General features: G+C 41.9%; 1 long non-coding RNA gene across 1 annotated transcript; it reads right to left on the bottom strand.

Moving 5' to 3' along the window:
* Positions 1-15047: 15047 nt before the first annotated feature.
* Positions 15048-17968, bottom strand: LOC111843752 (uncharacterized). The gene is made up of 3 exons (XR_002838243.2): positions 17784-17968; positions 15835-16039; positions 15048-15635 (listed from the first exon to the last, which is right to left on the bottom strand). It is a non-coding gene; the product is annotated as an uncharacterized lncRNA (long non-coding RNA).
* Positions 17969-25082: the final 7114 nt, after the last annotated feature.

Genomic DNA, 25082 nt, shown 5'->3' with positions numbered 1-25082 from the left:
CACAACGGATACACTATATCAAAGACGACACTTGCCGTTTTCCATGTTATTCGATCTACCACATCTCCCACAGAATGACCCTTATAAACACTGCTGTGACAAATTTGTCAATTTATGTGTGGCAACACATAGTACCATTGCTAAGCACTGCTGGGAAAAGAAAAACCAGAAGAACTCCACCTATTAGATAAATACATTCGGGGAATATTATTTTCCTATACATAACACGCATCACAAAAATAGAATGACATAATTATTATGTATATGGACTATTTTCTAAAAACCGTGAGTGCTGGACCAGAACTGATTTGTTTCAGTGGAGAATAATAAAGTCACTCAACCCCAAATGTTATCATTAAACCAATTTCACATTAATCTCATTCCTTAGAATGAAGTTACATTGTATACCTGCTCAAGCAAAAGAGGATAAAAAAACATAATTATGCGCAACATTTTGGTCCCTGAAGATTAAATTTTAATGACCTTCTGTAACAAGAGAGCTGGTCAGTCAGAAAGCATTAATAATTAATTGTGTGATGAGAACCTCCTGCTCGCGTTTGATGACCTTAAAGCCACACCCATTACGAAAGTTATCCCCTACGTTAAAACGTGGATAAATCTGCAGTGATGTAAGAAACCAAAGTGCTAGTCTTAATCAAAGCTGAGTAAAGCTGCCCCTTGCTATCCAAAGGCATTTAACTTAACCTCACTGTCAGCAAACTTAATTCTGTAAGTGATTGTGGCTTGGTCACTGGCCAGCATATTGTTACTTGAACTGTGCTGTTGGTACAACACTGGAGAACACGGCCCATTAAGTTTAATTTGGATATCCCCATTCTGGGGTCAGCTGTGATGAGGTCAATGCTCAAAAAATGACTTTAAATCCATCCATCATTCTTCCATCACCACTCACCCAGAACAAGATCACAGTGAGCAGACAGTCTATCCCAAGAAGCAGAAGACTAGAGACATCCTAGATAGGATGCTAGCAGCCTAGCAGTGCACTTGCTAATACACTATCACACATAACCACACACAATATATCAGTAAGCAGTATGCGTTTTTTACGTTACTGTTATCTGATGAGTATGCAAGTTTACATGCATGTGTGGACATAAGAACTAGCACTTACTGTACTATCCATTTTGCTAACCCCTCATGGTTCTTTCAGAGAGGAATATTTTGATTGGCAGTAAAATAAACAAACACTTGACTCCTGTTTAAAATGAAACCAGCTAAGTGCACACAGCAAACTAGAAAGAAGAAACTGATTTTTAAAAAGCAATGATCAGGTAAAACCGGGAGAAAAAAAAGAAAATGAGTACCTTTTCATACGGTGTTCAATGCATAGTTAATTGCGTGCATTCATAACTAGAGTTTACTGAAACCATCAGAAAAACAGTTTGTCACCAGTTTCATGGCACTTGGTCAGTTTCATATGTGCTTATGCAGATTTATATGGAGTTCATGCAGATTAAAAGTACTTTAGTGCAGTTGCCACGGGATCTGATGTTCACTGTGTATAGAAATGTCTCCTTGTAGCCCATGAATTCCGGCTTCACCTAGACAATGAAAATCCAGCTTGATGATCTGTAGATAGACTCTGACTTGCTCATTCCAATTGCTGAAGACATGCCTAGAATAACAATACTTTCAGAAGTTGTCAGCTGTCTCAGAAGCAGAATCCATCCATCAATCTCCCAACTGTTTATGCAGCTGTGTGTTTCTCAGGAAACATGGGGCACCGGGCAGGAAAGATAGCGGCCTACTGCAGGACATATTACAAAAATCTGATCATTTTCATAAACTGTTCCCAGTTTGGGGCAAGAGTAGATCAAATCACGCTTTACGTGTTATCGCTGATCGCAGATCATTGCATCTCTGTATTAATGAATCTGAATATACAGCTATGCATACAGGTACATTGGAATGCTTCTATTCAAATATACCATCTTGCTCGCCTTTGAGACATAAAGAAACATACAGTACTGTGCAAAAGTCTTAAATAGTCCAAGAACATGATATTTAAATGATCTTCTTGTTGGTGTAAAACAATATTATGTCTGCCGAAGTATGTCAGCGTAGCCATTTCAAAATCACCTCAGGATTTTGCAGCAACCATCTGAAACGCCGATGTATTTTTTGACTTGACAACTACCCAGTCTCGCTTGGCTAATCATAACGTCTCTGAGTTACTTAGACATAATGTTAATTAGCTGAGAGGGGGGTAAGGAGCGCGTGCGGAATGCAGCACTTTGCCACACCCACCACACGACAAATCACCTCAGGGATGAGAACCTGAGAGCAGCCGTGCGGTGGGTGATACCTCAGCACCACACCAGTACGAATGGATTGATTGATAATTAATCCATTAATTAATTGAGCTGGTGGAGAAATTTAAGTACATGGAATGGCAGGGGTACCCCTGAGGAGAGGTTTGGGAACTGACACGTTATTCATTTAGCCATCTAACAAGATATCAGTAACTTTTTGGAGTAGAAAGTCCTGATTGTTTTTATTGTCTTACTGGTAATTTAATAAGAATTGGTACTTTTATTGATCTGCATGGGAAAATCTCTTCACACCTCCCCCAGTCTGCTCTCTGTAGGGGAGAGCAAGCTGGCCACAAATGGCGGCCACCCAGAGCAGCACCCTGGGAGTTGGGGGTTAAAGGCCTTGCTGAAAGACCTGCAGATGTGCTGAGGCTGGGCTTGATCCAGTGCCCTTCTGATCACGGGCAGAGACTTAGGCCACCGCACCGCACACACCCACACCCACACACACACTCCAGTTAAGTAGCCTTAAACATTTTCTTTGACTGCTTAAGACTTTTTCACTGTACTATATAGTATGAGAATGAAGCACAGGGCCGGCCCATTTATCCAGCACCACTGGAGCATTTTAGTGGGTTAAGGGCCTTGCTCAAGGGCCCAACAGAGATTTTCCTGTTCAGCTGATGCCAGGGCTCAAACTAGTAACCTATGGATCACAGGCACAGAGGCCTAACCCAGTAAGCCACACATCAGCCCCCAGAGACTCCCCCCCAGGTTGGTGGGAATGTGGCTAATGGACCAATGCCCTAACCTGCTTCCCACCAGTCACTTCATCAGTTCTCATTAGACTAAACCAGGCACTAATTGACAGGACACAGGAATCCCTACGACCGTGGGTTTCAGTGCCTCATTTCACCTGTTACTACCACGGAGCAGCGCAGCGTTAAGCTGGCAGGGGTGAAAATTGGTAGTGCGACAAGAAATGTAAATAGCTGGCCAAGTCACTCTAAACAAGGAGAAATGTTTCAGTTAGGCAACTAACGCGACCAAATTAACAATAATGCACCGGGTAACAACATATACCGCCAACCTTGTTTGTGTTCAATTCCTTTCTCAGAGAAACCCGGCCGTACAAACACATCTCAATTGATTGGACTTTTTCCATAGCCTAGTTGAGGTATCAGGACATTTACTACAATGAGTGTGGACTTATGCTATTTATTTTTTTCTCAATATTGTCCATGTACTGGATAAAAGTTAATTCGGGCTGAACAGCGCTGTCAATCCATAATGGATAAAGGGCCAGTAACCTGTGATTTGGAGAGAGGCAGTCCGCATTGATTTATTGTCCTTTTGGTGTGTTCCCAAAGGGTTATGTTGACTTGAATTGAAAAAGCACTTCAAGTCTTCGTAGCAACCACCACAGAATCATCTCTAACTAATTTAGAACTTCTCTGCCTTTAACAAACTTTACCACAGACTGGTGATAGGTATGGCTACGAGGAACTGCCACCTCATCGCATTTGAGATGCTTTTGTTGTCTATTCCAGTGTTTCCCTACCCAGTCGTCAGGGACCCGCAGACAGTCCAAGGGGCTTGGAAAGAGCAAAAATGTGCACCGTCTGTGGGGCTCGAGGGCCGGGTTGGGAAACACTGGTCTACTTTTTACATACTATATGTACAGTATATTGGAATGGTTAACAATACAGAAAGGCGTGGAGGATTATTCATGGTTATCCATACTACACATGCGTTTTCATGATGAACACAAAGTCCATAATTGTGTTTGTGTTGGAATGTAATTACATATATAAATGTAATTAGAACTAGCTTTAATAACAAAGCATGTAGTGCCACGAAGATGGTACTGGTTTGGTTATAGGTATGAAAAACCTGGATAAAGTAATTTTGCGGGAGGGATGAACTAGTGATAGTGTGCACAACTGAACTGCCACATACTGTACACACACACACACAATCACAGGTTTGTAATTATATCTTTGTGGGGACTCTCCATTCATTTTTAAAGTGGAAAACTCTAATCCCAACATGACAACTTTAACTGCAACCGAGGCCTAACCTTAACCATAAATAAAGTATGAGACTTTTGGCATTTTTACTTTGATTGTGTTCACAGATCTTTGTGGGGACACAAAAAAAAACAGGTTTTTATTACATTGTGGGGGACATTTTGTCCCCACAATGTAATATAAATCTAATCCCCACACACACACACACGCACAATGCTGTGTGATTCCATCCAAGTTCACAGAGTATTTCTGGCTTCTGCAGGCACAGCAGATTATTCATCACTTTCAAACCATCCAGCAGCCATCCCTTAACTCACAGCCTAGCAGGCGGCAGCAGCACCAAGGGGCACCGGCAACCTGCTGTAATAACCTAGAACCGAAATGGGAGGAAGACAGAAAACAGGAAGTCTCACACGGGTGGCCAGAGGGTCACACACAGTACTCATATGGAGTTCCATCTAGAGGATGACAGTGGGACAGCAGCTAATAATAGCCAGCGGGAAGGAGTGCTCAGGAGCTGGCGTTCAGGTGTCACGTTACAGGGGACCTGCTGGCCGACCTGCACCACCCCCTGCCAGGACCACTGGGGTGAGGCCGAGGGACAAGGAGACTGGGCCTTCTCAGTCTGCCCTGGCCATGACGGTGTGACGACGATCAGCCACCGTCCAAGACATTGAGATCCAAACTTTCCTCCTAAAGCCTCTGTGAAATAGGTCTTAGTACCGGACGGCCCTGTGACACGCAGGAATATCGGACCTGGACATCCGCCCAGCATCGCTCTTTTCAGAGATCCTGCCCACCAAATTTCCTCACCAGTGAGGCGTGCCCGATCTCCCACTCCTGCATGTAGAATAAGGTCATAGGAATGGGGTGGCTGTTGGTGGTGGTGGTTGGGGGGGGGGGGGGGTCCGCCTTATTTGAGCTTTCCTCCTCGGGGCTGGAGATTTTTAATGAGTCTGCCGCACTCTGAGCCGTTTCAGGCGTGACGCGCTCAGCCTGTGCTCCACAGCCGCCACTCGATGGGGTGGACGCACTGCAACCTCTTTTATTTATGCCTCTGATTAAGCGCGATGCGCCGGCTGTGCGCAATGGCCATCCACGCGGCCCTGAAAGCGTGCGGCTGGAGGTAATTCCAATTCATTATCGGGGATGTAGAAAAAAAAAGAATAAAATAAAATAAAATAAAAGACCTGCTCTCCTATTTAACTGAGAACAAAAAGCTTACACGATTCTCATCTGAATTCCCAGCTCGCCTTGTTAAATCAAACTTTCGGCTATATTAAATGGAGGCCCACATGTTACCGAGCGTTTGGACCTGCTCCCCCGCCGCACTATGCCTCCCCAATTATTTGTTCGAATCATTAAATGTATTTGCGAGGGTAACATGCTTTAAGAGCAGACGGACCTTGTTATCCACAGCGTTCTGGCGTGAATATCGAAATTCAGTGTGTGTGCCTCCTTTCCACTCCCTTTCTTTGCTTCGTTTGTTCAGTGTTTCCACGTTTGTTTTATTTGTTCAGCATTGCCACATCCTTTTGTTTTGTTTAGTGCTTCCACATACGTCAGTTTAGTTCATTCAGTATTCCTACAAATGTTCCTTTGGTTTGTTCAGTGCTCCCACATGCATTTGCTTAGTTCATTCAGTGCTCTCATATGCATTTTAGTTTGTTTAAGGTTCCCACATCCATTCGTTGTTCCCACATGTGTTTAGTGGTCTGGTCTGGTACTAAGCAGGCCACACAAAACAGGAGCATCTCACCAAGTGAAGGCTAGGATGCACAGAGCTGGGTGGACATTAACATATTTTCTGTCCTGTCTGAATGGTAACAGTAAAAGACCTGTCTGGGCAGAGCCATCATTCAGCAGAGAGACATTTTCAGGGCTGCTCGCATATAACTACAGAGTGTGTGGGGGCCACTGACAGCGGTGGCTGAAGAATATGACAATAATGATTTCATCTGCTGCAGCCAAATAAAACTGTCAAGCCTATTAGAATTTAAAACACACACACAAACAAAAAGAGAGGAAGAGGGATTCAAGGAGGGAATGAGGGATAAGAACAGAAATAGAGGACTGATTGAGAGAAAGAGGGAGAGAGGAAGGAAAGAACACCCAGGGAAGTAAAGAGGCAAACAAACGAGCAGATGAGGGAATGAGGAGAGATGGTGACGGGTGGGTCGATGCAAGGAATCACGAACCGGCCGCAGCACGACAAATCGTGGCAATAAATAAAAAACAGGTAAGCACGTACAGGCATGATGGATAATTAGCGATCTCAAAGAGAAGAGGGTGCAGCGTCGAGATCCATCACTGATGACCAGATGATGTACGAGACACTGGGGCCTGCTGGACAGGTGCTAAATTACTTTTAGATTTGTCACTAACTCTAATCCGTAACCTCCTCCTCGTCGTGCTATAAGTAGCTAAATAGCTAGCTAGCTAAATAAATAAACAAACAAACAAAAACAAACAAACAAACAAACAAAAACAGACATGCCGAGCCTGATACCGAAATACAGTAGTACCCGCTTAAAAACACAGATCTCCATCATTGCAATTTCGGTATGACATACCACCCTCCTGGCTTACTGAGTAAGTAGCACATGCATCCCTTCCCCATTTTGTTTAGTGCCTCCTAAAGTTTAAGTGGTCCACGTATTTACTTGGCCAGCTGCAGCCGGAAGACCCTGCTGAGGCCTTATAACAAATGAAGTGTTCATTACCTACCACTTTCCCTCCTGTTCCAGCTTTGCTAGGAACCATTTAACTGGATAAAAAAAACTGCTTTAAATTTGTTGCAAGTGATTGCAGTTCGCTCCATTAACCATCTAAATGTAATGTTTCATGTGTAATGCGAGATTAAAACTTTAAAAAACAAACAAATAATACCACTACTCTAGTTAATATTACTCATTACTGTGTGCATTTATTTTGATCAGAAGCAACCATTATGGTATAATCCTATGCTTCCAGGGTGTGATAAAATTACCCAAAATTACCATAATGCAGCAAAAAAAGAATTGTACTCTTTGCATATTTAATGCCCTAGGTTATTACAATGTTTTAATCAATACGGCCTTTTCCAGATTCAGATCCACACACCAAAGAGCAGATTGTGATTTAATGCGGGTTCCTACAAGGTTATCTGGTCAATTGCAACTGTAACACCTCAATAAATACTTTCAACACCAGTATAATCCACGGAAGTTATAAAATGGCCATTTATCCGTTATGTTGGGCTGTCATATGTAAAGATTAAGAACATCCATTTTCCTTCTTTTTAAATTAATGCCATTTATTCTCCCTGTTTTGGAGCATTTCTTCAAAACCACGTTGTAAGTGGAAGTTAAAAGCTTAACTGTTTCTGTCACTGAGCCTCTACAACGGATTTTTTATTGTGTTCTTTTCTTTTGTGTGAGAACAAGCATTTAAATATCACAGCAAAAACAACAAAAACTAATAATGAGACAACAAAAACATAATTATTCAAAATGTGTTAGCATTTACTTTGATAAACATCCAGTGGGATATTATAATATTATAGCTCAAGGGTGTTATAAAAGTATTCATGTGACGTAACTTTCACTTGCATATTTAATGTCCTGAGCTACTGCAGTGTTTTAATCATGGCCTTCTTTTACAAATACTGACACCATTTGTTCTTGGCAGACAACAGAGTCATTTTGTTATGACATAAATTACAGGTGTTCTTCACTGGCATTATTAGAGCAGGCCTATCCTGAGCAGTGTGGCCCTGGCCCTTGCCCCCCCAGTGCCTGTCCCCCGCCTCCCCAGTGCCTGTCCCCCCAGTACCTGGCCCCCGCCCCCCCAGTCCCTGTCCCCCGCCCCCCCAGTCCCTGTCCCCCTGGCCCCCGCCCTTCCAGTCCTTGTTCCCCTGGTCCCTGCCTCTCCAGTGCCTGTCCCCCTGGTCCCTGCCTCTCCAGTGCCTGTCCCCCTGGTCCCTGCCTCTCCAGTGCCTGTCCCCCTGGCCCCCGCCCCCCCAGTCCCTGTCCCCCGGGCCCCCGCCCTTCCAGTCCTTGTCCCCCTGGCCCCTGCCTCTCCAGTGCCTGTCCCCCTGGTCCCTGCCTCTCCAGTGCCTGTCCCCCTGGTCCCTGCCTCTCCAGTCCTTGTCCCCCTGGCCCCCGCCTCTCCAGTGCCTGTCCCCCTGGCCCCCGCCTCTCCAGGCCTTGTCCCCCTGGTCCCTGCCTCTCCAGCCCTTGTCCCCCTGGCCCCTGCCTCCAGCACTGTGCCTCCTTCCCCAGACCGATACTACAGAAAGGCCTACGGAAGAAAGACAGACGGCTTATTCATAGACACTAACATCATTCCCCACCTACATACACACACGAATCAGGCAACAGGAGCCAGTCCTGTGGGTTACAAATAATAAAGTCCAATAAAATCTACCCAGTGATGTACATTTATCGAACTGAGACAGTTGCAAGCCTCTTTGCAGTGAAAGTCTGGCTGTGAATTCTATAGCATAATGCCTGCACAGTACTTACCCCTGTCTGAAAGAAAGCTGCTCAAATAAGACCTGCTTGGATTTATTTTTAAATCAAAACATTTAAAATTCATTCATTCAGCGTCCACCACTCCACAGGCAACTGTAATGTCCTGTTCTCTGATCAGGGCCCCTTCCATGCCAGAACTGTATTTGTACTTAACCATCAACTGCAATTGCTCACAGGTGCAATCACTAATTAGCCAGTAACCTTATGTCAGACTTATAAACACACCAATTAACAATTAACATCTGTTTTTAGCGCGGCTGCTGGCCTTTGGGCAATACTTCAGGGGTTTGTTTCAATAAGTGCTGGGCCCTTATTACAGGAAAATGAATGACGCTGAAACAATATAAGATTTTTCACTGGAATGGCAATCCGTCACACTGCAATTGTGTTACTTTTTTTCTTTATTATTACTTCCTTGGTCAGGGCTTTCATCGGCCGTCAGCTGCTTAGTTTACAGTTTTGCCTGGGCATTTGTGTCTCCATTATTCAAGCAGAATTTTCACAGAAGCTATTAATCAGAAAAGCCTTATTCCACCTGAAAAGTCGTACCCTTTTGGTTGAAAGCTCAGTTGGCCCAATGGTATGCTTCCTGTCCGGTCAGGTGACCTAGTGCAGCTATGCAAAGCATGCTGGGATATACAACACGTTACCCATAAGGTCAGAACTGAGTTAGCAGAGGTATTAATATAAATCCACTTTCCATACCACTTATCTAGTACAGGGTAGTGGTGGTGGCATTAATATTTGCTATTACATCATAAAATAACCTTTATCAGACAGGGGATACGTTCCCAGCTAGCAGATGATGACTAAATGGAAGGCGTCTTGTGTCCTATAAGTGACTGCAGTACATAACCTGAACATGCAGGAAACATCCATGAATCAGCTTCCAGTGTTTAATGAATGACAAAGGGGTAAGATTAAACAGATGTAACCTTTTAACTTTTGAAGCAAAGTCTTAAGACCCAACCTAATTTATGTATTTTTCTTCCTTCTATTGAACCTTTTTCATTTTAAATCAAGGTTGCTGAACAAAAATTACCAATAATTCTACTGAAATCGTCAATAGCTGGGAGTTAAGCTGGAAAAATCCAATATAATATTGAATAATTTCTAATATATACTTAATATTTTACTTATGTAAAATATAACATCCAGGGAACTCTTCGCAGTTTGATCGGGGTCAGGGGGTTAAAACCAAATCTACACTGCCTGGAAATGGACAGCACCAACTGGCTACCAGTCATTAGTATTGCGGGCGTCTGGAAGGTACGAGACACAGACCAAACTGACCATAAACGGCCAATCTGCACAGTATGCAGAGTCTCCGTTTAAGGCAATGCAAAAATAAACTGCATAATACAGTTACCAGCAACGCAAACTATAGCAAAAAAGAAAAAAAAAACAGGACATCACCGATTCAGCGGATCTCGGCAGAGTCTCATCTGCCAGTTCAATTGCTGGAGTGCAACCTCCCACTTCATCTTCGTTAATGGAACCACGAGAAAGATTATCTTTCATAATCATCTTAACCCGTTAACTCACGTGTCCCTTCATTAAAGCCAGCTGTCAGGCTTGTCTAATCCTTCTAAATTAAATAAAATCTTGCAAAGATCTCATTAATGGGCTCTGAAGATTGTGTGCAAAAATCTGCATTAATATTTGAAGGCGATGTTCATTATTAATGGGCACAGCGCTTTGTGGAGGTGGATGAACCTGGTCAGCAATGTAACAGGGCACTTCCTCTGCATAATTATACCACTTTGGCTTTGAGTAAACATTTATAACACTGCGCTTCCGGAAGCATTTGTGTAGATTTTCCGGAGCGTTTGGGGACCAGGCTGGTTTGCTGCTGCTCTTTGTCAGGACACTGTACTGCTCCCCACTAAATTATAGTGCATGATTTATTTACTTCATTAAGTTACCCAAAGACCCTTGTCTCTACAGTGTTTTCAATACCTGACATATTTACTCTTTAAAAAAAAAAACTATATATTGAGGAAATATTCTTTTGGCCCAACTCTTTAGCTAGACCAGCAGCTACTGCAACTACACATTTATATAGCTAGCTATACCTTTACTGTAAAACTTATTAGTAGTTGTATTAGTAATAGCAGTATTATTAGCGTGTAATTTAAAAAAAATAACTGATCAATATAAAAGTTATATTAAGCCAGTTGCACTTGGTTCACATCTGAGGTAAACTCTCCTCACAAGATGTTCTTGAGTAAATTTCACTTTGAGAGAATACTGCTCAGTCTCCCACTTCCCAGATGTTAGATTTAAAAACAGCTAATTAAATATTAAGTTGTGGTTTTGACATGATTTGCAGCGACATGCTGTCACCAACAGAGAAAGCATTCACACCTATTCAGTCATATCATCCTCTCAGCAAGAAGTAGAACAGATACAAAGGAAATCAGATATGTAGCTAAAAGCCATTTGTCTTTTCTTAGAAACTTACAATTCTTGCCGTTTCCTTGAAAATAATGATTTCCGTGTTTGCAAATTATACAAATTGGCAAATTAACCTGTGGGAAAATATCATTAGTATGCATCATAATTTCTCAGTATCATAATTTCCCAAAGTGCAAACATTTATTTTTTTTGCCTGAAATATGTGAATTTGTGCGTCGAGATAATGAAGGTAAGGTACCTAAAGAAAGAAAAAAATACATATAGTGTTTTGTGGTGTACAGAGTAAACCCTGAGGATTTAGAGCCAGAAGCCAATATAGAGGGACAGGATGGAAAATTGCGAGGACGTGTTGATTTAGTTTGTCTGTTCTAACCTGCAGCGTTTCCTCCCTCCTTCGAAGAGACAAGCAAAGGATAACTGACAGACTGCTCTGGAGATGCAACCTATTGTGCAAACTGTAACATCAGACAGATATTTACCATCTTATTTTTTACAGTATGGTGGAGACCAAAGGTGCTTAATACATGCTTACTTTAAAGTTTCTTTTCGCGAAGATTAACTTAGTTTCGGCATGGTGATTAGTGTGGCCCTGCCTTATACCTCTAGGACCAGCATTCCAGCCTTCACCCTAGGTCTGTGTTTATGGATTTTGCACGTTATCTGCATGGGGTTTCCTCTGGTTCTCCTCCACAGCAAAAAAACATGCGAAGGTGAACTGGAGTTGCCATATTGCCTATATGGTGTGTGTGCTTGGCCCTGGGTTGTTTCCTGCCTTGCGCCAACACGCAGGTTTGGCTGTGGACTCCCATCACCCAGAATAAAACAAATGTCTTTATAGGAGTTTTATTTAAACAAAAAATGTTCTGAGGGCAGAAGAAAAATTATTAGTTCAGAGAAAACCAGAGGCGGGACCAAGCAACTACAGGAGGCAGGACCAAGACATCTAATTGGTTAGATGGATGAACTCAGCTTCTTTAGTTACAAATGTTTATTTTATTTTATTTTGTATTTTGATCCAGTTAACTTGTAGTCTTCAGGATATCCTGAAGAACTTTGGTTATGTCTGTTCACCTAAGCACACAGCCTACCATGTCTCAGGTACCTTGTTCTCAGGATTTGATGCTGTAACCTGTTGGTCTCTGTGATGTTATCTGCCACTCTGTAAAAGTCAGCCTCCCCCTGATTTAAGCCAAGCAGTTATAGCCTTCTAGCTGAGAAATGCTGAAAATTGATTGCCACCATGTTGTGTGAATTGTGGCTGTTCTATAACAGTGCAGCAGTACACAGCTGTCCCACAGCTGGAAAGCAGCTTACCTTCAGCTTTCTGCCTAGAGTAAAACACATAAAAGGTGCTTAATTTCCTCTAAGACAGATAAAAGTGCTCAGATGTTTCACACCGATATCAGCTGCTTAAACGGTTTGCCAACACTGTTCTGCCTTCAGTTTCAGCTGTAATATTTTTTTTCCCCCAACTCCATAGTTTTCTTACACAGCTTTCATTCCAAATTATGGATCACCTATGAATCATAGGGTTACAAGCTGGAAGTTCTAATTCTTTAACATCATCGTTCCTAAAATCACTGACCACTGTATAGAGGACACTACAACTACAATTATCTTACTTAGTAGTTGCTTTTGTGCAAAGTAACAGAATCTTTTCAGAAAGCAGGGATAGCGAGACCCTGGAGCAATTGGGGATGATACACCCTGCTTAAGGGCCCAATGGTGAAATCAGCCAACCACGGGATCTGAACCAGCAACCTTCTGATCACAGGCACATGGGCCCAACCTGCTGAGCTACACGCTGCTCCCCACCAGCTTCTGCAACTTTAAAAGACATATCTCTGCATTGCTACAATGGCCATGGGGAACAGACAGTACACATCAAAAGCACTCGGTTGTTCTGAAATAATAAACAAATAAAAGCCAACTGAGTTTGGGTTCTAGCTGTGAGCTTGAAGTTGTATCAGAAAGTCCAAAAGCAATCTGAAAAACTATGTACAACTTTAACTTAAGAAGCAATATATAAAAACACGCACATAAGTGTGTGTGTGTGTGTGTGTTTGTGTGTGGCCTAAAATAAAACTGGGCCAATAGACACAAAAGAAATGTTGTTTGTATGTCATCATCAATATGCTAATGTTTGCTTCTGGAAAATTCCTGGTCTTCACATGCAGATTATCTTAGTTCTGTGTCTTTTCCCCCTGTATTGATGTAAAGTCTCCATGGGCAGGTTAGGTCCATCTGTGCCCCAAGCACTGGAAATCAAACAGTACTGGACAAAAGCACCATTAAGCTATAGCCCAAATCAAAAGACACTGGTCAAAACACCCCTTTAAAAAGAGAGCTGGAATGCCCAACAATGAATGAATCCAAAAACTGAAGGAGAAGAACGAAAGGGCTTTAATCAAAGGGCCCAACAAATCCCTTCATCATCCAGTATGTTGGGGACAATCAGTCTTCATTAGACTTTAACTTTGTTTTTATGTTAAAGTTGCCCTAAAATCTACAGCGCAGTCGTTTCATCCAGCTGACTCATAAGTGATTAAACAGTGATATACATGCATTTACTGTACAAGTGTTGAATAGTAACAAGTCTTACACATACAATCATAAGTTCGCAGACATACATACATTCATTGCGTGAACAGTGTTATACATGCAGTCAGAAATGCATTAACACTGCTGGGTATACAGTGTATGGTGGTAAGCTCATAGACATAGTGGTGGCATTTCTCAGCATGACTGTACAGTGGAAGTTAAAAGTTGTTCAAAACTTTTAAAAGCAATATTTCTCATTTGTATTTTGTACCAGCTCAATAGGAAAAAAATGAAATAAACAAGTATGTTTTTGTGGGAAATTTTTAAATGAGTTATCTGAATATAATCCAGGAAGCAGGCAGAAAGATGCAGCGTAACGCCAAAGCTGTGGAAGCACTGCGGTGCGATATTCATTTTCGATCGTCGGATAAAAAACTCTTTCCTAAGGAAGCAAACTGCTGTAAAAGAGCCCAGCAGATTGGGCTTGGCACAGCTATGGCCAAAAACAAACAAACAAACAAAAACAGCACCTGTTCCCATCCCTGGATGGGGGAGGGGCAGCGTGGGAGTAGGCCCCAGCAGCGGGATCTCTAGGCAGCCCATCGCTCCCCCAGCTCCGAGCTGATCACCCACCCTAGAGTTCCGAAAAAAAATCATCTACACTCTGGTCCCAGCTGGGTAGGAAAAAAAAGGAAAAAAAGAGGCAAATAGAATCCGACACAGCTTGGGGACAGAGAAAAAAGGGGCCGCGGATTACTGGATAGCGGTGAATAGCTCTGGACACGGAATGACGAATTAAAGGGTAGATAACAATAGGCTGGGTTATTCAGCGCTATCAGGGACAGGCAGAGAGTGGACTTACACGCTTGTACAAAGACGCGGCCTGTCACTCACGCGAGTGCTCTCGGCAAGACGGTCGGATCTCAACATGAGCCTCACACAATGAGCACCGCCCAGCCTCCATGATGTACCTCACAAGATCTGGTTACTTATACCAAGAAAGGCAACTTTGTAGTGAAGTAACATGAGCAGCATAATCCTATAAAATAAAATTATTACAAAGTATCCCAGATATGCCTGTGTTATGACATCATATCATTGACTATATAATGTAATGAGGGCAAAAACAAATCATTCCCCTGCAATATATATAGAATATAACTACAGCAGAATGATCTACTGTAGCACAGAAATGATCAGGTCACTTGACCAATATAAGAATAACACAGCAGCTACAGAATAACCTGCAGATTTAATAAATACATAGCAATACTAATTTTCTCCATCAGATTTTCAACGGAAAGAGTAAAATTGTCCAGAGGCAACAGTATTATACAGGCATGGTGCATATTATCCAATATAACAGATAATTCTACTGAAAAATTCCAGTAAAATAATCCAGAATCAGCCATAATGTAGCATAACTCATATGAAACTGCAAATTGAATAATCAAATGAGCAGAACAGTCCAGTGAAACAACTGCAGTGTGTATAAGCACAAGGACTCAGTTTGACAGCAGTAAGGTAAATTGCAGTGGAAATGATGCTGCAGATGTAACATATATTCAGCGCACAAGTGCAACATATTATTCAATTTTATAGTGGAAATACATGTCTGAGGTGTACTGGCACAGAGGTAGACCTGTAGATATCACTGACTTTCATAGAGTGTATGAAGTTTTTCGTCTGCCATGGAATAAGAGATGGTAATTGTCCCAGCCAGAGGTGGAAATTTCAGGTCCAGAAAGTAAAAATTCAGACCAAGATTTTCTTTCGGCCACAGAGTACTTAACTGGTTGGTTAAAATCTTGGTTTGGATTTTTAATTTCCACCTCTTGTCCTGGCATAGCAAGTCTGATCTGAGGGGAAATGGAAAACGGATGTGTATCAATGCAACCTGAGTGAAACACCTCCATATCACTCCAGAAATGCGAAGGTGGGTTCGATCTAAATCCAAAGCACAGTGCCAACACTGCCCAACTGTACAGTGATAGCCAGCATTGGAGGCCACACCTAGCAAGCTGTCTGAAGCGACGGATGAAAGATCACTCTGCTTACCTGGGGAAGAAGAAATATTTCAGTTTGGTCCCTGAAGGTTTGCCCATCATCCAATGCGCCCAGAACTGGTGTTACTGTAGGCTTTCTCGAAGCCAGGTCCAGGGTCCATCCTTTTCATTCCTCATGCCCAAGCAGTCAAACCCAAGATTTCTTTTTTCGCTTCTCTCTTTCCTTTATGTTTTTTGACATACTGCATACTGTACCCCTAAAATAAAACCAGGCATGTCTCTTTCATCGCTCCTGCCTTGCAGATTTTTTTTAACCTTCTGAAATTATATATATATATATATATATATATATACACACACACACAATATATTACACTGAAATATGCAAAACTCATCTTTCAAATATTCCCAAGAAGCCTTACTGTAGAACACGCTCACAAAGCCACAAAATGAGTACAAAGCTAGTCTCTTGAAGTAAATAAAAAAATAAATAAACAAGTCCGTGACAGCCACATTTATGTTAGCAAAGTTGAAATACAGAAATTAAACAGCCAATCATCCAGTGTGCAAAATCAAGGGCCATGCAGAAAAAGATGTCAGTTCTCCCAAGGGGAATTGGAGAAAAAAGGGATATGTTTAATTATCAGAAATGACTCCAATAAATACTGCATTTAAACGAGAAACAAAAACACAAAGTAATATCATTAAAACTGTGTGTTGCAGAGAAAGGTATGTACCTTAATGAGTATAAATGGAGAGTGATGGCTTTCTTTTTTTTCGGCTAGAGCCATGCCGAGTTAGCACCGATCCACCTGTTTAATGTAACTACCGCTGCTCTTGCCACTTACTTATAGTTTTAGTTATTATTGTTGGGCACTCCGCGAAAGAGTCATATTTATACTCCTTGCTTTATCACAGCTGAGAGCGTTATAATGTTCTGACAGATCACATACATTATTTACCACTTCTTGCCCCCCTCCCCCTCTGCGTCAGGCTTCTTGACGAATGCAGCCACTTCTGCTGCTTGCCGCGTCGACTTTAAAAAAATGGCACCAGACTGCCCCCAAGTGGACTGTATTTTTATTTTCACCTCTGCTTTTCTTTACCGGCCTTGTGCCACTTCGGGAACACAAGCAGGGACCGTAGCCTAACAGCCATTGCTCACTACATCCGTGCCCAGTTGCCCTAAATACGGCAAAGAGGCTCACCCCCTTCCTGAACAGCTTTGCGTCACACGGAATTCCCTCGCGAATCCTCCATGAGCCTACCTTTATTATAACCCGCAGCAGACGCAAACATTAAATTCAGCCTTTCGAACTTCATTTGTCTGTTTATTTTTAAGACATCAGTCACCTGAAGCCAATTTTGTACACCAAAAAAGCAGCGATAATGAAGAAACTTCTAAATTTTTTAGAAACTTTATTCTTTTCGGAATGCCGGTGCATAAAAATTTTTTTTATCAGCATTTATAGCCTACTCCTTGAAGTCTGAACAGCAAACACCTTTTAGCTTCCAAAATAGGCCTGCAGCCTCCCTTACCGTATAGATCATCCTTCAGCAGATTATTGGTGCTGAGACACTTATTTTCATTCATGCAACAGCGAATAATAATGAGAATGCACGACAGGAGTTGGACCCATGAACTTAACAGGGTATTTCTCTATAAAATATCATTTTGACATTTCAGAATTCAGCCCCTACTCCGCCCAACCATCTTTGCCTAGCCCGTAAAGATTTGGAAATTGTTTGTTACGCTTTGATCTGCGAGACATCTGCAGATCGCCGCTCTGTAGCCGGTACAGGTTTAACTCCTAAGCGCTTCATTTTGTGTCGTGTTTGTTACTCACAGCGCTGCACAGTGACCACAGGCACATCGGTCAGCATTCGTGCCTTTCACTGAGCGCGGTGAAAAGAAGAATAGATGAATCACAGGACTGTAATTATGACAGCGCACAGAGAGCCTGTCGTGGGAGACACCTCGGAAGCAGCTGTCACTTTTACCTCTGAAGCTGAGCTCGATTTTGATCCACTGAAGGTGTTTTCTTTTTCAGCCACAGACCGTCTTTTGGGTCAAACAAAAAACGGCCGACACTTCTCATTCCGGTCGTGGTACAGCAGGAGATTGGTAAGTGATCTGAGAAGAGCCTGGGGCTCTCCTGCAAATCACTGCGCGCGCAGATAAATGCGATGCTGTCGATGGCGCTGCCGGGAAACGTTAACGTCTCATTATGCTAAAATGCCACCCCCCCACCACCATGTTCACTCTCCGTGCCATCTCACTTCCTATCCGAAGATGGCTTCATCTCATGGCTTCCCCGGGATCCAAATTTTGCCAGTATTGTTCAGTCCTCCTTTTCAGACAGAAAGCAGACTGACTCATTTAGGAAGTGGCTCGTTTAGATGAGTACCTCATCAACGCTGAATGATATGTGCATCAGTCATTGGGAATACTCATCTGCTAATTTAATAGTAGAGTAGTTGAGTTCACCTAAATTATTTATGCTTTTCTTATAATGGCTTCAAGTTCTTATATGTGATATTAATAATATTAAATGTTATCGAACTGTTCATAAAAGCACCTTGTCTAACACTTACCATTATTCTGCATAAATACTGAAGGGTTCAATAAAAAAAGATCATCTCATCCAAAGCTGCTACAAGCAAGTACCAAAAAAGTCCATCCTTACTTTAGACCTTTCTCTCATGATTGTGTGAATGTGAAGTTTTCAACTGTTTCCATGTTTAACAGCTATGAAAATTCCTGTATAGTAAGAAAGATAAGATAGCCTTCATTAATCCCACTAAGAACATTTTGGTGTTACAGCGGCAGTTATAGACAGGAGCAGACAATACACAAAACATAAGAACAGAGTATGAAAAGACATAAACATATAAACATAAATAATACACTGCATACAAACACACTTGGGATTGTACTGTATAAAGTGACGAATGCCAGAATGTGCAAACATAGGCCATGAGGTTAGGTGGTTCTCTGTGGAGTAACAATAATGTCAACAGCAGTAATAATAATGACACAATAACAACAAGTAGTAGTAGTAGTAGTAGTAGTACTATTGCTACTAATAATAATAACAACGACAATGGTGAACATAAACACAATAAACGCACACTAACACAAAAATTCACATCTCAGCTTACAGATATACTAAAAACACATACACACACGTTATCTGGCCAAAGCCATCAACACATGCAATACCAATACTTACATATTCCTCTGGAGTAATACACTGGACATCCACAGAGTTACAACAGCTCAGAAGGAAAACACGTACACTACTAACAACACATAAAAATCATCACCTAAAATCTGCCGCTGAACAGCCCACCCTCCCACGGGAGGAAGATGGAAGGGGCCTCATAGACACACCAAACCTCCACAATACACAGATAATCACACTGAGAAGCTTCTTCCACACACAACAGAGCACATCAGCACTACACAATGCTATAGTCCATGCAGACACCAACTAAACACCACTTAGCTTACATGACACGCACAATAAAACGGAACATATTACAACCCCACACCTCAAAAAACTAGAATGGACCCAGAAAGAACTCAGACAACCCTATGAACTCAGCCAGCCTCATGTCGATAAACATGCATCAAACAGCTGGCTTACTCCCGGGGATCTGTTCAGTGAGACTGAAGGATTCGTTTTAGGTATTCAAGACCAAGTCATCAACACCAGATAAAACATAAAATACATCCTCAAAGACACAAGCATTACAGACTCCACCTGTAGATACTGTTAAAATTCACAAGAGACAATACAGCACATCAGCTCTGGATGCAAACTACTGGCACAGACAGACTATACACACCGACACAATCAGGTTGCCAACATCATACACCAAGAACTAGCACTAGAACATAAAGTAATAGATACGGACACACCATATTACAAATACACACTGAACACAGTGCTGGAGAACACGTCACATAAACTGTACTGCAACAGAACCATTCTAACACATAGAACCACCATCCATCATAACAGATTTGACATCACACTGATCGACAAATAGAACAAAATCACATACATTATAGACACTGAGATACCAGAAACACACAATCTAGTAAAGACACAAACAGATAAAATGCAGAAATAGATCTGGCACATGAAATACTGGAAAACAGATACGGTGGTCATTGTCCCTATTGTTCTTTCCCACACAGGTGTCATCCCAAATGCACTACACAAAAGCCTACAAAAATTACATTTACACTCTAACACATATGTTACACTACAGAAAGCAACAATAATAAGCTCATGCTGTCTCATTGGGGTGAGGAAGGAGGCAAGGGCTAGCGTAGGGAGGAACGAGAAGGGCTTTATTGGGGAAACTCAATACGGCAATACGACAAATTCAAAAGATCACAAGGGGTCGAAACAGGAAGACGAGGATCAGACAGGATGGGACACACTGGAGCACAAGCAAGGAGCAACATCTGTGACTGGACTGGGGAGCTCAAGACAGGGAGGCACTTTATACACCACTGACGAGGGAGCAGACAAGAGGCAGCTGGAGTGAGTCATACGATGGCTGAACGAAGATTATTATTAATATTATCATCATCATCATCATATTATTAATATTATCATCCAGAGTCTTCCCATTCAAAAAGCACATTCAGTAATATTTTTTGCTTTTATGTGCCGTGTATTACTCATCACATGACGCAGATTGAGATGCTTATATTCATATTGAAAGCTTAATGATAGCATTTATGTAATTCTGAAGCAGGGCCTAAATGTGCCAGCAATTGTCTCTTTTTTTCATGGCGAATGGGGGTGTCACAAGCACCAGACAATCAAATCAGCTGGCATGGAGATATCATTGCAGCCAGGGACGTAGAAACTAGGGAAGAAGGTGTACACCCCAAAATTTAATCTGGCATCATTCATCCCCCCAATAATAAACCTTTGCATTTAAATGATTAAATTGTGGCCCCGCTTCCCCCCCCCCCCCCAATATCAAATTGTCTCCTATGCCCTTGATTATAGTTGGTACCATGTTGTCTGCTACCCAGTATGTTATTCTGTTGTTAAGTAAATCTCCTGCTAAGGATTCTCACCTTGACGATATTTCACTTTGATGAGTCGCCTCATAGTCATTTATCTGTTTTCAAACTGCTTATCTGGTGCTTGGTCGCCGGTTCTGAAACCTCCCCCAAGCGTCATGACTAAGCGTCCCCCAAGTCCATGCAGGTTCATGCACACATGCAAATTTGGAGATGAACGTGTTTAGCAGCCTGCATAGCTTTGGGACGCAGGAGGAGGCTAGTGCTCCCATGCAACATAACATTGGCAGAACATCATATAGGCAGAGCAAGGGTGGCATTCAAATCTCCAACCCTGGAACTGAGGCGACAGTGCTACTTATAGGTTAATGGACAATGTGTGCAGTAAGCTATGTGAGTGTAAAGGTTAATGCTCAATGCGTGTCAAGTGGTTCTTTGCCTCTGCAGTCGTACTTTTAAGAACATGGAGTGCATTAACCCACCTGTACCACATTTACCACACATTTGGCTTACATGTTTGTAGCTAAAGACATTATTTTCACTTTTGCAAGCCGAACTTACATTAGTAGAAATACTTTCTTCTGCAAATGATTAAACCTTCTGCATAGATACAACCCAAGCCACTGCTGAAAAGCCACACGCACCAAGCGGCGGAGTGTGGTGACAGCACTACCTGCTGCGTTACTGTGCCGCCCCCGACCGCCTAGTACAATGTGCGCTGTTAATATTTATCAGCATGGCATTTCATGCACATGCAAACGTCACATCGCGAGGACCACAATAGTCTGCTGGGTTCAAGCCATCAATATGTTGCACTAAAACATTTTTAGTCAGGCAAAGGAAAGAAAATTTTGCAAGCTTTGCAAGTCTAACAATGGCTCCTTTTCTCAATTATCTAGTATATGTTAAAAAAATCTGTATGAAGTTTACCGGTTTTGCATGAATTCTGCATGTACACAATCATGATCATTATCCTCCTTGCTGTTTGATTCAGTCATAGACGATCGGCGATACGGCTCTGTGTCTGTTGGCACAACTAACAGCAATACAACCAACTTATTTGACAGATTTTGTTGGTAGACAATAAGTTCTTTGTGGCTATATAGTTAATTTCCAACTCTTAAATGTCATAAAAAAATCAAATATTGTTTAGCCCTACTCAACACACAATATGTGTACAAAAAATAATATTATATGGTTAATGTGTGCCGTACTATGTAAGATGATGCAGCTACATGACAGGGCTAAATTTTGTTTTAGAAACTTTTATTAATATTTTGACATGGCAGAATCGTAGAAAGTAAATTAAGCAAACTAATTTAAAGCAAAAAGGCGACAAGACAGCCAAGCTATTCCTAGAGGCTAAATGGCCCATATCTACGGCTAACCTCGCACTATTGGGTGAGTACGTCAAGCCTAAAAGTCTTCTTTATGATAGTATTTGCATCAAAGTTGTGCTGTGGTGATATTTAAGTTCTGCTTTGCAATACTGAGAGATCACATTTTAATTCACTTTTAATGTGAAGTGCTTCAACACAATTGATGGTTTTCGCACTTTATTTTCACCTTCATCTGCTAGGTGCCGACTGCTGCCATATTGCCAAGTATTCGAGAAGGAACATTTTAATTTATGCTTTTTACTAGTCAAGTTTGATCAAGTAATCGTGACAGCTCTAGTTAGAATTAAAGGCTATAATTGCATATTGATCACTACCGTCATGCTCTTGACTGGCAAAAAAATTAATCAACACACTTCTGACCAATCAGATTTGAGAATTCAGCAGCATCATGGTATAATTTTGAACAATAATTCTAACCCTAACCCTAATTCTAACCATCCCTATTGATGGTTATAGTGCTTGATTTGGTCAATGCATAATTGGCTTATTGTGATATGATGAATATGACAATTTCATAATTCAGCCAAAGAATTTAAAAAGTTGCTGAACTTTAATTAACATCTTGTACACTGTATCATTGAATTGCGGTAATATCTGAACTTATTCACAAAATTTACATGTGCCATGAATTCATATGAGGTTCCACAAACCACCACTGCAAGCTGCTCACGTTACAATTTTTCAAAGTCAGCACTACAGCATGAGGCCACAGCCAAGATCAATTAGTCGTCACAGGGTGCCTGGTCTCTGGAAGCGGCTGGTCTCTTTCATGGAAAAACCAATTGTTGACTCTCCAATCTGTTTATTACCAAACGAACAATGAAACACACCGGCCGGGTCTGAACATTAAAACATCTTGAGGAGATTCGGAAAATTTGACAACGTAGGGCCCCTATTTTCAAAGTTATCTTCCGCCGAACAGCTGTACCCCCACAACATGGTCGTTTAATGTCCATTTATTTGCAAATGACTCCAGTGAAAGAGCAGAGGGAGCAAAGGCTGGCTTTCATAAGCATCTGAATGCATTATTGATGTGTACATTACAGGAAACAGTGGAACACTTTGAGTCCCTTGGGCTTTCCAATGCTGGAAGGAATCACGGCACTGTGTTTTGTTTACAAAGAACATTCTTATGTTTCGTTGCCAGGGGAACACAGCGGTTCCTGACGATGTGTTGCCTTCATTGATGTTGCAGACATGCTTGTTAGAAAAAAAAAAGTTAGTCTGCCACTGTGTGTCAACAGTAACTCAACCCAAATGTAAAATCGTTCTGTCCATATCCTTCCTGTTTTGTCCAGGATAGCACACTCATCATTGCTGGATATGTATTTAATATCAAATGAAAGCAAAAAATAGAGTGGTTTTCAACTTGAACTGCTTTGGGAAAATGTGAATGATGTATGACAGCAAAGACCCAATAAATCATTTAAATAAAAATATCAGCATGATGTGTCCATATAAGGCAGCCTCAACTGTCTATGTTTAACAGGCGCTATTAACTAATCCATCGTTTGATCTTCCAGCCGCTTTTCCTTGTCCAGGCTGCAGGGGGAGCCAATCCCAGGGGGAAAAAGGCTGAGATGCACCCTGGACAGGACACTATTCCATCACAGGGCACATATACACACTACAAGCAATTTAGTAACCTAACTGCATGTCTTTGGACTGAAGGAAGAAATCTGAGTGTCACAGAGAAAGCATGCAAACTCCTCACAGACAGAGCAGAGGTGCAATTTGAACACCAAACCCTGGAGGTGAGATGCAACACTGCTTCCCAGTGAGCTGCTCAATTGCATCAGCATTTAGAGTCAAATCTGCAGTACTGCTGTTCTTTAAAGCTCAGAAGGTAAAATTTTAGGCAGAGCACCAAGGCATGCTTTAGTGCCCTCTCTGAGTGGGCAGGGCCGTACAGACACTGTGCTGTCACTGAAGTGCGTGATTGGACAGGAGAGGGCATTGAAAAAAAAAGGGGGCGGAGACTGAGAAAGAGCAGGAGAGAGAGAGGAAGTGGAGTGACAGACAGATGACGAGAGTGCCAGAGATAGACAGAGACCTGAGGCATAGTTCCAACACTGCAGGCTGTCACTCTCCAAACTATACTGCACTAGATTTTTTTTTATCACATTTAGATGAATGTTATAAGACTCCACTGCACCATTATGTCTACATTAGCTAAAAGGTCATCTAAAATGAGAAGTAAAGGGGATGATTAATGCTTGTTGGCCACAGCGTTGACAATGTAGACAGATTTGACAGTGATGAAGACGTTCTGCTCTGCCTGATTTTGAGCATGGTCTGTGCATGTATTGCGTGCGCTCTGGTGTGTATTAACGTTGATTTCGTTTTATAGTTTATACTTTGCTTTTTTTTCTGAGATTTTCTGTCATCACTCTTCAGTACACTGATTACGCTGGCGATTTCTAAGGGAAAAAAAAGGACACTTATGTCCTGATATTTAGTTATCAAGCTTTTATCTAGTCAGATAATGGATCCAGGGGAGATTTGGATGCATTTAAGCAGCACATTTATCAGGACGTAATAGAATATAAATGCACTTAAACTGCATTTTGCCTGTGGTTGATAGAACCAGAGTTTCTCACACTCCTTTTGTGTAGATGCCCTTAATGTGTAATTGAATAAAGTTTGAAATTCAATGTTCATGCAGCTCATCTCAATGAGCAATTGCATTTTAGCACAGAACCCTTCCAGCCACAGGATTACAGTGCGGTACAGCTGCATCGGTCACATGTGAGTACTTGTGCAATCATGCGCACTGGCTGCAGGTGTAGCACACATGTGAATGGCGCACAGAACCAGCCTCACCACCCCCACACCTAGGAGGACGTG

The sequence above is a fragment of the Paramormyrops kingsleyae genome, chromosome 10 (genome assembly GCF_048594095.1).
Source record: "Paramormyrops kingsleyae isolate MSU_618 chromosome 10, PKINGS_0.4, whole genome shotgun sequence".
NCBI lineage: Eukaryota > Metazoa > Chordata > Actinopteri > Osteoglossiformes > Mormyridae > Paramormyrops > Paramormyrops kingsleyae.
Note: the sequence above shows the minus strand (reverse complement) of the source record. Positions and strands in the feature narration are given on the sequence as shown.